The following is a 16,472-nucleotide window of genomic DNA, read 5'->3' on the forward strand; positions in this document are numbered from 1 at the left end:
CCGGGCACTGACCCAAATGAATACAAAAGGGGGGAGTGTTCTGCGGTTCCAAGTTCAACTACACGTATACTTACAATATTTTTCAACGGTCAAATATTTCTGAAGGCAAGTTGTTTACTTTGACAAACACTCTGTCACTGGCTGCAAAACGTCTACACTTTTTTCTCAGTAAACCAAATAATCAAACTCTACATTTCACTGTGAATATTCTGGTTATAAACACAGACATTACAATAACATTACGGCCAGGAATACAGTTACGAGTACGTAGGATTATAATAATGAACGGCCCCGACAGAACGCCATTCCATAGGTGCTCATTTACAATATCCAGGGTATTGCTGACGTAGTCCTCAACATGAATCATTTCCCACAGTATTCTGTGGTTAACATGGTTTAAAATTTACTTTGGAATGCCGAATGACATTCCAGAGAGAGAGAGCCTTGTTTTGAAGTCTGACTTAACACTAGAACAAAAGTTGCCCACGTGTACTGATGACTACAATGACCTAAGTACATGTACATGTGTATTTTTGTCCGTTTCAGTGAAATAAAAATCTGGTTTTCTACGTTTACAAGAAGAAAACAGAAAACATTTTCATTTTTTCAACACTAGACTCACTGTAATTATAAATGTACCATTATTCCTATTCCTTCTCCCAGTTTTGGGATGGGGGGGCCTTTTTAAACCTTTTTCATGCAGGTGTCAGGCAGTGATGCTAAGGGTGATGGTGTGACCCCTTCCTCCCCAAATCACCATCCAAACTGATATCTGTTGTCATAGATACATGTCGGGTAATTGCTCAAAGATTGTCACCGTTTACTATTTCCCTAATGTATCCTTTCTGGAATTTCAAAGAAATTTACACGATATTGTAACCTCCCACCTCAACTGTTGTAAATCTTGACCTGCTCTCTGCCTGTCAAACCCTAAACCTGATCTACCCATTTAACATACCAAAGTGAAAGCCAAGACTCACGTTAATAAAACTGGGACAACTACAGCCTTTTTTCTGCACCTACTGGTATGGTGCGGTAGGGAATCATAACCTTGGCTTTATTCCAGAATGGGAAGTGATTGAGTTTCAACAAGGTGCTGACTTCCGGCAGCCTGAGTGCTGAAGTTGACAGAGCCAAACCAAATGCTTCAGTTTTTGCTTTTGTTCTTTTTATGGGGGCTTTTACCCAATTTTGCAAAAAAAGGCATTACTTCTGTTTGTTTTGGGGGGTTTTTTCTGCAATTTTGCGAAAAAGCCATTACTTCTCTTCTTTTCTGTTTTGGCTTTTTTGCAATTTTCCAAAAAGGCATTTCTTCTGTTTTTTTTCTTCATCTTCTGCACAAAACCTATTCACTTTGTGCACGTTTTTTTTTACACAACTTTACTTTGGCAATTTTTGAATCTTCATCAAACTTGCACCAATGACGAACCATTATGCATAGATGGTCTTCAAAACATGACGTCATCAAACGATTTATTATTCATTTTTCAATATTTATTTCAGCCCATTGACTTTGTACACGTTTTCAAGTCAACATTTTGGTTGTTCAGCAATATTCAAATGTCATCAAAGTTACAGCTAGGAAAAAGTTGATTCAAAGATAATATTAAAATAATTACATCATGATGATGTCATCAAGTGATTTATTATTAGATTTTGAATATTTACATGTAAATATTACGTTAATTATTTTAAAATCCATATAAAATCAACTGTGGCTTTCTGCAACATTCTGTTTGCAGCAAGTGCCAAGGTAACATTGGGTCTTCATTTTATCTTGTGTGGGTCAAATCACGTAACCCTTCCTTCCAGTCGAAACCGGAAGTGAGCTTATTGTTTAAAAGTAGTAATAGGTATCAACTTGCTTTCAACGGTGTTCATCGGTACGGTGGGGGTATACATGTAGTATTCTTCAAATCATGTACTGATGACGTCATGGAATTATCGAGCGCCCTCTGGCGAAAAATGAATTTTGAGTAGATGTCCGTGGCAAAGTTTGTCCGAATTGCCTAAAAATTGACGTGTATGATTATCTTCACTCAGTCAACACATGTGTGAAATTTGAGGCCGATGACTTCATCAGATTGGAAGTTATGATAAAAAGTTCTTTTCTTTTTCAGTAGTCGGTAAAAAATCAACCATAACAGATTTAAGCGTGAATTGTTCATTATATGATTGCTAAACATTGAAGTCAACTGCATGAAGTGCATAAATGGTGTCCTTTGCACAGATGAAGCGCTGACGACGAAAACCCCCTTACAATATTTACGAACTCTAAAATCCCTTTCGCGTACTCTGCATTGGCCGCTGTTTGCATGGACGTGCAATATCTGCCTGTAACGTGTAGCAGGCAGCGCACAGTGCATAGGGCATTTTACTAAGGACCTGACAAAAAGCCGAGCACATGGTGCAGAGAGCAGATCACATCGTATGGAATGCCAAAAGAAACAAATGTTTAAAATCTGTAATCTGTGCTTTTTTCGCGATAACAATCATGTTTTGTATGGTATTTTGTATTGTACATGTCTGATTGGGCTCAAACCTTGCAGATAGTTAGGAAGGGAAGGTTTATAAATGTAGACTGATCTCAGGTGATGACAATATCATCAGCAAACGAGTCACGTGACCTTAAACGTGCACTGTTTAAAGCCCTATATCTCCTAGAGTACACATCCCATCGATTTGAAACTTTGCAGATAATCAAGGAAAGGAAGTACATGTATTCCAGACAAAAATTTATGTGATGATGTGATGATGACATTAAGTGAGGGGCCAAATTACATTTTATTTAAATCAAGTTATTTCCTGTAGTGCATGCCTGATTGGGTTGAAACCTTGGACCCAAATGGTCATCACAAAATAATTATCAGGTTTGTGCAGTAGACTGGTTGTTCAAATTAACAAAGGAATGCAAAAAAAGCCCTCTGTTCTGTTGGCCAACAGACAGATGAGCTCTAGGCAAACAGACAGATAAGCTCTAGTTTTTTTCTACTATCACTAGGCCCAATGGGTTCTGCATGAGGTCTCCAAGCATAGACATGGGGGGTGGCTTGTCTCCCCCTCCAAAAAATTAAAACATAAAAAACAAGATGAACACAAAAAGGACAGAAAGAGATGGATATCATCAGTTTGCAAAGATAATACCTCGAACTGAGCCCCTTCCACTGTTAAGAACTTCATGGCTTATCAGTTTGCGGCTGATGAAAGCTTCCACACCCTACCCCCTCCCTGGAACAATCATGGAAACGCCTATACTCCCATACTAGGTCTAGGCCCAATGTCATGGAGACAAGCTGCAGACACTGAGTATAAGATAAGCCATGCAGTACTCCTAACAATCTTGACTCTTCCAATTTTAGAGTCATTCACATAAATCCACTTGGAGTTGGCGGCCGTAGTACATGAACATGTAATGAACTGCTCACCAACAGGGGCTCATCAATTTATGTAGCTCACCCCCTGGCCACAATTGTAAACATTTTACCGATTGATAATGACACAAAAGGAATTCAGCGCCTCAAATTATCCACTTCCCACCTAGCAACACCTCGCCATTTGCCGCCAATGCATCAGTCAGTCAAGGGGGGGGACAAATCTCCCAGGCCAGACCCAGCAAATTGACCAGGCAAACATCCACACAGCAATTTATGGGCCAGTTGCAAATGGACCCCTTCTCTCATTTCTGGTAAGCAACTGTGATGGAAGCCACATGTTAATCACTCTGTAATTGAACTCCCCTTTTCACCGCTCTGATTTACGATTCCCCACGCCAAACAGCAGCAAGAAATCCATATCTACATGTATTATTATTTTCTCCTCACGTTTCCAGGCAGCCCACATTTTAGGGGGAGATTTGTGCCCACTAGCCCCGGCCTGAAGACTGGCAAATTCCAGAGGAAGATCAGGTTCTGGAGGCGGGCCGATACTCTGGTTTACGATTTATGCCAGAGCCGTCCTCATTCCCACCTGACACAATATGTCAAAGTCGCTTGGTACATGTATCTCCCTGTCAACTCAAAACTGAAGATAGGTTCATACATCACACAGATTGGGCCCAGTAATGCATTCATTCATCATGGAAAATTATGGCGGCAGTGGCCGCACTGCATCACTCTCACTAAATTATCACATACCGACACTCCTGAAGAATTTTTATTTGTTTTTCACGCCAGGAAACAGGCTTAGACGCTACTTTTCAGGCCTGTACATGTACTGTACAGTTATTCTATAGAAGTTTTCGTTCCTACATTTTTCCCCGGGTTTTTCTTACCACCGTGATTCATATGACCTGCATCAGTTATGCTCTTAGGAATGTGCAGTAAAAGCATAACAAGGATGTATCCATAGTGTGCAAAGGGGGGATCCGTCGGAGTAAACACAGAACTCGTCAAAAGAAAGATAGACGCTATTGCCACATGTACATGTGCTGTAGGACTATGTTTCGCAATGCCACGAATTGGGTTAAAATGTAAGCAGCGACCAATCAGACAAAATGTCGATTGTACAAGAGCCCGGAGCAAGATGTGGATTCAGGCAGTGGGCGGGGGGGATTCACAATGACTTGCAGCACCCAGGGGTTGCCACGGAGAGGCTTTTTATAAACTTACATCTGTCAACAGCACAGCCTCCTTGGCAAGAGTGTAAGTCAGTACACAACTTGGAGGAATTCTGCAGAGATTGGGATATATTCCAAACTATAGAAAGGGAAAGGATCAATTAATCAAAACTGCCTCTCGAAGTACATGTATGATGTACTCTTTTCAAATCTTCTTCCCTGAAAAATAAACATCAGAAATACTTAAAGTTCTCCGCGTTCTGGTACATCTGTCAAACAGAATTTGTCGACCATTTCCCAAAATGCACTGCGAAAAACAGCCTTTCTACGAGCATGACCTCCATTTGTGGCATTCTGAATCAGAACAAAGACGAAAAAAATTTACAGAGTGGAGTAAAATTCCCGGCGGAGATGGTGGATTGGTTTTTCCTCCTATGATTCCAGCCGAGGACATCTTTGATTGGATTCCAACTGCACTGTGTGCATGTGTAGGCCCTACTCTTGGATGAGCCACCAACAGTGTACGTGTGATATTTAGTCGTCTTCTGGGCAGTCCCATTTTCCAGACTGCGCACTAGTAGCCACCACCAAGAAGCCACTTAGTCAATTGGACGGGCAAGACCTAATCCTGCAGACCTGCAACCAGGCAACCCGGGGGTTTGTCGATGAGCTTTCAACTCAATATTGAGGGAGGCCATGTTATTAATACCATTCAGTCATGCAATTAACCGCTGCATCTGAGGTAAGGACTCAATCTGAGGAGGGGACTTGGCCCTGGGAAGGCAGCATTAAAGGATGAGTGTGTCGAAAAGAATGCTGGCCAAGGCATGTCTGTGGTGCCATCAAATTAAAAAGTACATGAATAAATTTGCACATTGTATTCATTACAGTACAGGCTTTATGTGCCTTATGGAGTCGTGAACTTGTAGTCATGTATTTCTCACTTTGGTATCACCACAGTTGGCATACACAAGTGGATTTACAATACGCATGTACACTGTACATGTACTTATAATCACTGACGATTGCAAAAGTTAGGGTGTTTATTTAGGGCCTTTCCACACAGAGATGAAATTCTCACGAAATTCTGTGGCTGACTTCCTATTAAAAGGCATCACTCAACACCTCTTAGATTTTGCTGTTTTGAATTACAGTACAAAGAATGGCACCCCTCATGTAGACTTTTTTCCTTCTTTTTTTAAATTTAGAACAACATTCCCTTTCGAAACTGCTAACTAAACACTTGGCCCAAGGTTAACCCCTGAGAGACCTGCCCCATACAGTCTGTCACCATGGTAACACACTGGCAAAATATGGGCGCCAACAGGTGGGGATTCTTGTGGGCCCCATTCATCATTCATAAATGAGTTATTCGGTGGAAAGTTTCATTTTTATACGGGTGGAACTGGCAGGGGGGTCAATTTTTGCCTCAGAACATGATGCCATTAAGAGTAAAAAATTAAAGACAGGGCCATAAAGTGGAGCCACAATTACTCACCCAAGTAGCCAATTCCAGGAAAAGAGGCAAAATTCTTGATTGCCAGCACAACACGGTGCAACATCACAAACCAACCCTAGAAATATGAAACTTTTTTGCATGGCGTGCCAAGCTGGGTTTCATTACCTAAATAAGATACATGTAATAAAGAAGATTATAAAGTCCAAGCCAATGCGATCAAAAGTTTCCTGAAGTACCAGTATGTGTACACGTGCTGGTACCCGGTATGATTTTTAACTACCACATAGAAACAACACACAACTCCCTTTGATTGATAAATCTTACAGTGCATGTAGGCATTTAGTGGAAGAACAGGTACATACATGTACATGTGCATACTGGTAGAATTATGTACCGGTAGGTGATCAATTATTCAAAACATGCCAGGTAATCAGTTTTCAACAGTGATGCCACCCAAAAAAAATTTCAGATCTACCAGATTCACATCCGCATACACAGCTGCTCTTGTTTTTATTTCTATTTCTGAGCGCGGTGGTAATGATCTTAAAATGAAAAATCCAATTCCATTCCGTTCTAATAGGTCGCCTGGTCTCAATGCTCAGGATCATCGAAGGTGGCAATGTTTATAATTGTGTGCGCTATCCCTCTGTAACGTAAACACCTGCTCCCTGGTTGACACAAGGGATCCTAGCAATGGCTGGCCTCTGGGCCTAATGGATAGAAGTGGGGCGAAGCTATGGGTAAAGTGGCTGTTGCTTAAATATCAAATCCCTGTAATTTTTTTCCCTGTCTGTCCAGAGAAAGCTGCAGATACATGTAGCGCCATTTGATAAGTACCGTCGGCGTCAGGGCAGGAAGTACCGTACATGACTTCATGCCGTGATGCTGTACCACCATCAATATGATGTACTTTTCATGTACTGTAGGGTATGCATGATGCATCCATGTTATTATTCAAGTCGTCTATGTACATATATGTCTCATGGACATGTATTCCTGTAATTTCTCACTAAATCTATGCAATCATGGTTTTATCAATGCCTAGCCCATGGGCACGGGAGGGCAGCAAAAACAAAAGAAAAAAAGGGGAAAAAAAAAACATATGATATGGAAAAAAAGAGAAACAAAGGAGGATGAAAATCACCAGTTAGGCTTAAAAAAACCCTCTACCACGTAAATATGGTACATCATTTCCTGGGTGTTTCACGCCCTTCCAAAATGCCTCGCCTCCTCTTCCTGCCCCCTCCCCCAAAAGAAACAATCCCAGGGATGTCTGGACATCTTCTGAATACCCTTTTGGCCAATGGACACCTTGTTTTCTTACCCAACTACAAAGAGTACAACCTCAGTAACTTGGACACCCTGCTTTTCGCTGAACAACTTGGTCACCTGACTCATCTCATTATCAAATGTTGGCTCCAGAGTCTGTCGTTACATCATGGAGCTATTGTGAACACAAGTGCATTGTAAATGAGCTTGTACCAGCATATACCGTTATGTACGTACTTGTACGTGTACAGTGAAGGCGCATATGTAGAACGGTACTGAGTGACTGGTGAATGTACCTACCAAGACCACAAAACTACATACATGTAGAATCAAGTAAAAGTATTTGTTTGACCTGTTGAGTTTTTTAAGTTGCAAAGCCCCTCCTCAGTCTTCAGAGACAACTAATCCACGCTCTGAGGTTTTTTGGAAGGTCAGCTGTTTGTTTCAGCACAGAGACATTATCAGGGAAAGGAATGCGTCTTGACCCCAGTGGCCCAACCACAACAAATTCCTGAGATGACTTACCCACCCAGTGAATAAACCTCAAGATCAGATAATACCAGATAAATCAAAACACACTCTCCTAAAAAACTGAACTCCTGCAAAAGGAAACTGTTCTGAGAATCTGTTACATGTATGTTCCTGTCCTGTAAAGCCCTCTTCTTTCAGTTTGTGAGGCAATAGGGGACTTGTCTAATCAATTAAGTTCTCACCAGACCAAAGCTGATAAAAGGTTGATACACTGGGGATGGATACACTTCATGTGCTGCAAATCAAGAAAGTACAGGGCCTGTAAGGATATAGCCTCGGGGATAATTAAAAGCAGTCATGTGGGAAACTGATCGCTGAGTGACGGTCTTGACAGAAGGGAAACCGGCATGATGAAACAGGTGGTAGTGTTTATGAGCAAATCAGAAATTGGAAAAGCCCTGATGAACAAGATATCTGGGCAAGGCACAGGGGCAGAAGATGCACGACAGGAAAAAAGGGGGGAAGCATATAGTTAACTTTTTCAGAAGCTGTAGCGATTATGAAGCTGGTTAAGAACCAGTAGATAAAATGGCATAGCCTGATGTCCTCTGTGAGTTGGCCTACAAGACTGTCATGGACCATAGATGAAGGCAGTCTTCATTACTCCATGCATGGACACATTTCTGATGCAAAATTACCATAGCTTCAATATTTTCAAGAGAAAAAAAGCCAGAACAGAAAAACACCTCCTGAGTGTCCAGCACATCTAACACAAATAAAAATCACTCAAAACAACCTCTTCTCATTTTGCCCCTGGAGCTAAGCGTTTGCTGAACTTGCCTTTCACTCATTCAAGCTTTCAACTTTTTTCAAGATGATTTTAAAATGTTCTGAGGCAAAGTTCTGCCTCCACAACGAAGTCCAATTTCCTTGTTCAACAGTATTAACGAGAAATTCTTTAGAATGGCAAATCAATTTACATCACAAACTTAACATCATCATCAATGTTTCCCTCACATCACGGTGCGTGTACAGAGGGTATGTAAAAATTCAAAACTGGCTGCATGGATACATTTGTATATACACACTAAGACTTTGGTCATAAACGAGTGACTGTATTCAGGTGGTAGTGAAGACTGCCATGGGTGTTCTCATTTCTTATCCCTCCATTTTACCACTTTTCAAAACAAAACTGACTAGCTGTGAATCCTTTTCAGCCACTTATTTGCAGAACTGTAAGGATTGAAGTATCAACAACTGTCGGTCAAAAATTCGTGTTTTCATTTTATTGTATTTTTTGTAGGCTTAGCTTCTGAAGTGACATGACAAAGCCGTCCAAGGTGTTACTGGCCTACACGTACATGTACGCATGACATGTAAAATGGTGAAAAAATCTCTCTGTCATCTCTGTTACAAACCGGTAAGGCGCAACCAGTCCCTATCCCATTGACTGGGCTGAGGTCACACGAACAAATCTCCCATGGTTAGCCCTCGATAGTATCGAGAAAAAACCTTACCTTTCTTCTCGTCTTGTAGAGAAATCCCCCTTCTCTTCTACCGCGTGAAGTTATGGACTGATTGCCAGAGTGCGATTGCGACTGCAAACGTTACGTTCGGATCGTACTCGACTCAACTCTACGATTCCTTACTATACTGCACAAGGGCCGAAAACAGACGACTGTTTCGTGCATCGAATTGTCCTGAGCGTGTTTTTCCGCGCCGAAGTTTTTAAGCGTTTGAACAGAACGTAAAGATCTCGGAGTAATTGCAGAGTTGCAGGGATCTCACATCCCTTTTTGTAACCAACATTTGAATGATTTTTTTCATAGAGCGATGCATCCTTTTTACTAGACTTTTGAGAGGCGTCTGCTAGCCACCACCCTCCTTCAAATGCATACGTTGAGAACGTTGCAGTAGATGTACTAAAAACCAGAAGCAGAAGAGGCAAAACACAAAAAAGTCGTATAAAGACTACAGCTGCCATACAGTGGTGAGTGAAAACGCTTTGCAAAATGCTCCTTGTCTACTGCAAAGAAAGACAGACGATCAATTTCTTTCAAGCAAAAAAGGCTTACCAATTTATCACGTCTGTGTAAAAGGCCATACTCACATTATCGTAAACAAAGGAGTAAATATGAAGAAAAACAGACCACAGAAATGTGAGGGCGCTAAAGGAGTTTGTTTGTAGGCTGAAAAATTGGCACGCCTAGTAAATTGAGGGCAGCATTTATCTGACACGGCTTCCCATTTACCCAAGTGTAATCTGCGGCACTGTAGTCTTCACGAGTATGAAATTTCGATAAATATGATATAAAAAAATGCAAGCCCACTTTAAACTGATTACTTCGCTTGCTGCTGTCTAAGATTTATCACCCAGGATATTTTTTTCATCATTTTGTTGGGTATCAGCGACATCATCCTGTCACACGACGTCAAGTAAGCAGCCCTTAAAAGCCGGCGTTACTGCAACACGTGTTATGTGCAATTTTGACATCGCGACGAAAATTCGGACTCATTGGATCCACAATATTCAATTTTTTTCATAAAATAAAAGCCACTAAAAGCCTTCTAAATCATCGCAGCGTTACATGACATTGAGGAAAGTGTTGTATAGGGCCTATTTACAGACATGCACAGTGTTTTACACTGGGCGTGAAGCTCGTGAGCCTATTTTTTAGTGGGAGTTTTGCTTCGCCGAGTGTCACTTTAACTTTGGTGGACTGAGCAGGGCGTGGGGACAGCAACGGGGGACGTACACGTCTCTTGGGAGATTTTGGGGCTTTCTATTTCCTTTCCTCCCAAAAGCATGTAAAAATCCCCCACCTTAATTATTTTACCCTCGTCCCTCAGAAAGTCCATAAATGGTTACACAAAGAAATTACCATTTTTTTCTTGGATCCCCCAATGACCCCGAAAAATTGGTTCTGTGTCCACCCTTGGGGCTACCCTATACATTTCTCTATCGGGCAAAAACAAAATCCCATGGATACAGCTCCTTGTATATATGTAAAGTGCGGTTAAAAAATGTGCGATGCAATGTGCTATAGATATTGCTTCAGTATCTCCCTCCCGCCTTCCCGCCGCCGGCCAGGCTCTGCCTTTGAAACTGCAGCGAATCTAGACATGATTTCCAGGGCTGTAGTATGGAAGGCCTAGAAAAGATAGGAAATATCATGCTTCTTAGCTGCGTCTTTTAGTAGTCCACGTCTAGGCACAAAAAGACAAAGAGAAAGACCGAATGCATTCAGGGTGGTATTCTAGTTTGGACCCCTACATGTATACTAGAGCATAGGGGAGTCAGGTTTGGTGTAGCTTGTGTTCTTTCCTCGCCTTTCACCTCTGCGGTCCGAGTCGATTCCCGGCTCGTTCCACGTGTGGATTAGGTTTTCAGTCCTTACCTGATTTTTGCGGGTTTTACCCCGAATATTCCTCTGGGATTTTCCTCCCACCTCTGAAACTGTAACTGCTTCTCATTTCAATGTGCCCAAGTCTTCAAGAAAATATCATGAAGTTGGCGCATCTCTTGAAAGAAGAGGAGAAGACATCGCCAGTCAAAGGGGCATACTCTCGATTATCGATAATAAGGCCCAGAAAAGTCTCCGGTTTCTGGTCACTACGCGCGTCGCGGTAGATCTGCGCGTCGGCAAGAAATTTTTTATTATTTTTTTGCATAAAAACGATTTCCAAAGGCCGCCAAATTTACTTGTTTGTGTAATTTTAACGTGTTTTTGATGGGTGGGATTGAGTAATATGTACGGTAAAGGAATCCCCCAATCACATTTCAGTCGGGCACTCTAATCAGATGACGTAATTTGTGTATCTCTACACGAAGGCCGTGTCCGAATCAGTTGGCTGCGGCTTGATATCATGCATGGTTCTGTTGGAACAGGCCGTGGATGCTGCCAAATACTTGGTTTAATTTCCGGCCGTCGGACCCGGGCCACGTACGTCTGTGAACCAAACAAACGAAGTGGTTTTACGTCCTGCGCAAGTATACAAATTGAAAACGCTTTTGAGCAACAAACCGTGAGGGGCCAGTCTATTTCAGTGTCGGCGAGGCAGTGGCGGCACATACACATGCAGTGCATGCAGTGGCGATGGACATGGTTGTGCTACTGTATTTTAACAAGCTCAATCTTGCTAAGTACAGAGGTTTCTTTTTTTAGTGAGATGAATGAAACCATTGCCTCTCGTCATATTTTATGGTCTTCTTATTAATTCAAAGATGTTAATTCACACTTCTCATAGTAACAAGGCCATGCGCTCTAAAGTAGGCCTATATGCGCATGTACATTACTTCTAAAGGAAAAAAGAGGGAAAAAACCGCGTCACCGCACCCCTTTTAGACCAAGCCCATGGCCAGAAACCGGAGTCTTCTTTTGGGGGGGGGGTTGCCTAAGACGGGCAAATTCGATATCCAGAATAGTCCTCTGCACTGTAAAAAGGTTGGTCAATATTTGGTTGATATTTTGTCCAATGTTGGTAAAAATATCAACTTAGCAACCTTTGGGCAAATTCTTCCCAATATTTGGTCAATGCTTGACCAACAGTGACGAAAAATTGACCAACAATGTGGTAGCTTTAACCAAGGTTGGACAAATAAGAAATGCCTAACACTGTTTTGACCAACGTTTTTTACAGTGTGGGGTTCCCCCCCCCCTTCAAGACCGTAAATGCCTCTCCTTGTCTCCTCTTCATGGGTTTCTTCCGGCTTGCGAGCTCCAGGAATCCTTGGTGGCATCACCAGAAATAATAATTGATTAACAATAACACCAAGTTGGGCCCGAGATATACTCAGTAAAATTAAAATCTCAATTTGTTTGCCGCTCAACCTTTTCGGATTTTGAGGTTCGTGCGTACTTAATTGATCACCATCATTAATTTTAGCCGAAGGGTTTCGTAAAATTGTTTTAATTATATAATATTATTCAAACACTGCATGGGAAATACTGGATGTTTTCACGCAGTAAACAGTGACTTCATGCACTCGCACTGAACTGATAACCACATGCCTGCACCTCCGCCACACACAAAGTCTGCACCAACGCTCTTTCGTTGTCAACCGTCAGGCCTATATAAGATGAATGCCTGATAACCGACATGTGGATTGGTTTGCGTAGGAATGACTGAGTGCATGTGATGGCCACGCGCCTGTCATGTGAAAATAGAAGTACTGGTCATGGTGCGCTTGAAACCGAGCCTTCGACCTACCTACCTCTGCCCGAGTTCAAGTTGCCAGCCTGTACAAATAACAAGGCGCTGCGTACAGTACATGTACACGGGGAAGTGTAAGCGCCAACACGTCTGCCATAGAGGGTTGGGGAAAGGATAAAAAACACCCTAATAAACCACTGTCTTGATGTTTTTCCCCTGGGTTGGAGTCAAAGGCTGCTCTCTGGCTTCAAGAAAAATAAAGAGGATGGCTTTTGCCTTAGACTAGGGAAATGGAGGAAGATTGGGCATGGGGCCGGGGTGGGATACAATATAGGAAGGGCGGGTCACATGGGACATTGGAGGGATCCGAACGGTCGACATGCATACGGTTATAAACTACTCTGCGCCGCGGATTTCATTTCGAAGGGAAACAGCCCCGGAGACTCAACGCACATGTACATGTAGGCCTACATGTACGTAGACTACCAATGGAGCCGACGAAGAAAATTATTCTTGAGAGACACGAGTGTAAACGAGTACCGTAGTAATGTGACAAGGCCGACGGCGTGTAGGCCGGTGAATTATTAGATGCTTGGAGTCGTCGAGGAAAATGCTCCGGCATTTTGTATATTAACTATAATCCGACAGGGCAACGAAAGCAATACAATAAAATTGTGCGTATTTAAGAGTTGTGAAACGCGTGTGTTGATACAGGTTCTGAAGCTCAATGAGATCAGATATGAAATTATGTAAGATACAGTAACGTCATCGCACAGATTAAACAGACTTGTTTACGTGAAGGTGATTGTCGTATATCGACTAGTTTTTGATTCAAAAGTCCGGTCCAATAAATGGAGTCTGTTAATAATTACACGGACATTTCTATTATGGGTGGTCGTTTTGCTGTTCAGTCATGGCATTTGCTAGATGCGACTATGTCAGCTGCTTCTCGTTACCAAAAAACCCATGGCACTCCACATATGCCATAGGTTGTGTGATTAATATACGAAGGTGGTAATTCATACGGCGTTAATTTGAGATTTTTGTTAAGGAGAGAACGGAATTATGATAATTTTGATATGAGTTGATGCTTGTACAACAGTGAAACCGTGTATTGACATGGACGTGAAAATATCTGTTCCCGAGGTCAGGGGATCTTACTAACATCCGTCATCCTGAGGAGTTCCTGACCGTTGTGAATGAACTCAGGAAGCTTTTAAATTAGTGGCCCCCACACACTCCTCCAAATCATGTTTTTAACTGAGAGACACCCTGACAGAGTTAAGTACCGTGCCTTCGTCATGCGCAGTTGTGATTGCGGATTATGCAGCCAACGGGGAGGGGACAGCACGTGTGTGCACAGATGTACGGTATAGGTTCATTTGCCTCGTACGGGGACACTTGAGGGCGCCAAAATACTCAATGCCGACGTCCTCTCTTATAGCCTCAGCACAATAATGATAGTCTGCTGTTGTGACGTTAACAACTGGTTCGCATACAAAGTGCCACACTTGTCGGTCAAAGTATAGCTGAAATACGCATTGGAGATATCATCTACAGTATTAACAATCTGATAATGCGAAGTATCTATCTTAATCGGCTCACTAGTTGCAATGCCAGAGGTCGAATATCGAAAGGAGTCATAATCCTGGACAAGATGGAACTATCTCCTTTCGTCCATATTTAGGCTATGGTCTAACGGGATGCCGATGCGCCCCCAAGTCACTTTTCTACACACAATCCCAATGGTGCCGCGGTACCCAAAATGTCAGAGTTAACGGAGACAAGAATGTTCACCCTGTCTGAGGCTGTCGTCCGTCCGTTTTAATCAGCAAGCCCTGAATAAGTCTGTGTACATGGCGTGCCTTGTCACAGGGCTCAAGCCAAGACATTGAAATGGGAACTTAGCATGCATGAGCTGAGAGGGAATTGATGATAGGCAAATGGGGCAGCATCAAAACAAAAGAAAAAAAAGCCTCCATAATGAAAACATCGCTCCTTTAATAGGGAGATTTTGCAGATACCCTCACAAGGATTGCTCACTGGGCCATCACAGCTTATTCTGTGTTTAAAAAAAGATAACGATGGCTGGACTATGACAGTGAATGTTTTGCTATTTGTTTACTAATTCATTTCGTTATATTCTAGCCCCGGGGTCGTGGTTGCCATTACGCAACCGTCCTCGTAGTTTTTATGTCTATGATTCCAAGTCACAAACTCGTAGCCATTTGCTTCCGATCCTGAAGCACACTGCGAGCTATGGCACTTAGGTGTCCCTCGGTGACCACCACTTGATTACTGGTCAGCAACAGGTCATTCAATTTCAGTTTTGGATTTGTACCGCCGGGGGCCTTACACACGTATGAGACCCGGTACAACTCTATAACTTTCAACGCCACGAAATCAAATGAGACGAGTCGGGGTTTGACATCTAAACATGGTTTCACGATAGACCCCAGCGGCTTCAAGACTAACCAGAACTACACTGGCTGATATTTCTTCATTCTTTATTACATGTACGCTCAAATAAACCGAGGTCTCCTCACAAAAGAGACTGACCTATTAAACAGTCAATAATCCATTTAGCTCGTGAAGGCAAGACCAACGCGGAGCTGATGAAGTTGAGATCAGACGACCATCGTGCTTGTTTCATACTAAAAAGGAAACTTTGTTTTGAATTCGTTTGACCAGTAATCGATACCGAGTTCATTGTTGAGTCTACACAAAACAGGCTGCTACAAGTTTTGGCGACGAGTTTTCAGTTTTGTTTTGTTTTTTTTTTTCACAAATGCACTGAGCCTGCTATTGGGATCCGATGTCCAAGGCCGTTTTCCAATACTCAACTTCGGCTCCGTCTCAGGCTTCAACTGTTTTTTAACTAGCTGACTTTGAAGCTGTAAGCGCACTTATTAGTTTAACGGTGCCACAAAACATCAAATAAGATGCAAGAGAGCCAGAAATTACAGTACTCCAATTTGATTTAAACGCTTCAGGCCCACAATCGGGGATTGGTTTTGGGAACGAAGCCTGAGACGGAGCCCAAGTCGAGTATTGGAAAAGGGCCCAAGCAATGATGGTAGGATTTCTCCCGCAGTGTTAGCACTACGAAGAAGGTACAAGAAAATGAAGCGTCTTCCCGCATAGGATACCACACTTATGTCAAGATCACATCAATAAGAGTCAATTCCAAATCCGTGTGCCAGACAAGGTTACACATCACTAAAACCGTTGATTCGGGTAGTAACGTTTTGGGAGGAATTTGCCAAAAAGGGCATTCGGTCGATTTTTTGGCAAAAGTGAGCAGTCAGTGCCCGTCTTCGTTTAACAGCACAAGACATGCACGAACCAATTATCCATTTAGCAATCTGGACTGCACAAAGAAATTAGTCCATCTCGATTTCCTCTAGAACGACTTCAAAGAGGTTTTCTTTCACGTGTTATGGTGTATGCGCTTAGACGTTACCGATCGATGACAATGAGCGGGACAATGCGTCTCAGTTTGTGTTGTCTGGTCTGAATGCGAGCATCGACCGCTCAACGTCGCCGATCAAACAAAACTTGGCC

General features: G+C 42.4%; 1 protein-coding gene across 3 annotated transcripts in view; it reads right to left on the bottom strand.

The window, feature by feature from the left end:
- The window catches only part of ddr1 (discoidin domain receptor tyrosine kinase 1), a 58,323-nt gene extending 48,912 nt beyond the window's left edge, over positions 1-9,411 (bottom strand). For all 3 annotated transcript variants that reach the window (XM_022229413.2, XM_022229406.2, XM_087142932.1), the window contains exon 1: positions 9,272-9,411. The gene's annotated coding sequence lies outside the window, so the exon portion shown is untranslated. The remainder of the gene's footprint in view (positions 1-9,271) is intronic.
- Positions 9,412-16,472: the final 7,061 nt, after the last annotated feature.

This window comes from Acanthaster planci, linkage group LG11 (genome assembly GCF_054643075.1).
Source record: "Acanthaster planci isolate LZ-2023a linkage group LG11, COTS_SCS, whole genome shotgun sequence".
Classification (NCBI taxonomy): Eukaryota; Metazoa; Echinodermata; class Asteroidea; order Valvatida; family Acanthasteridae; genus Acanthaster; species Acanthaster planci.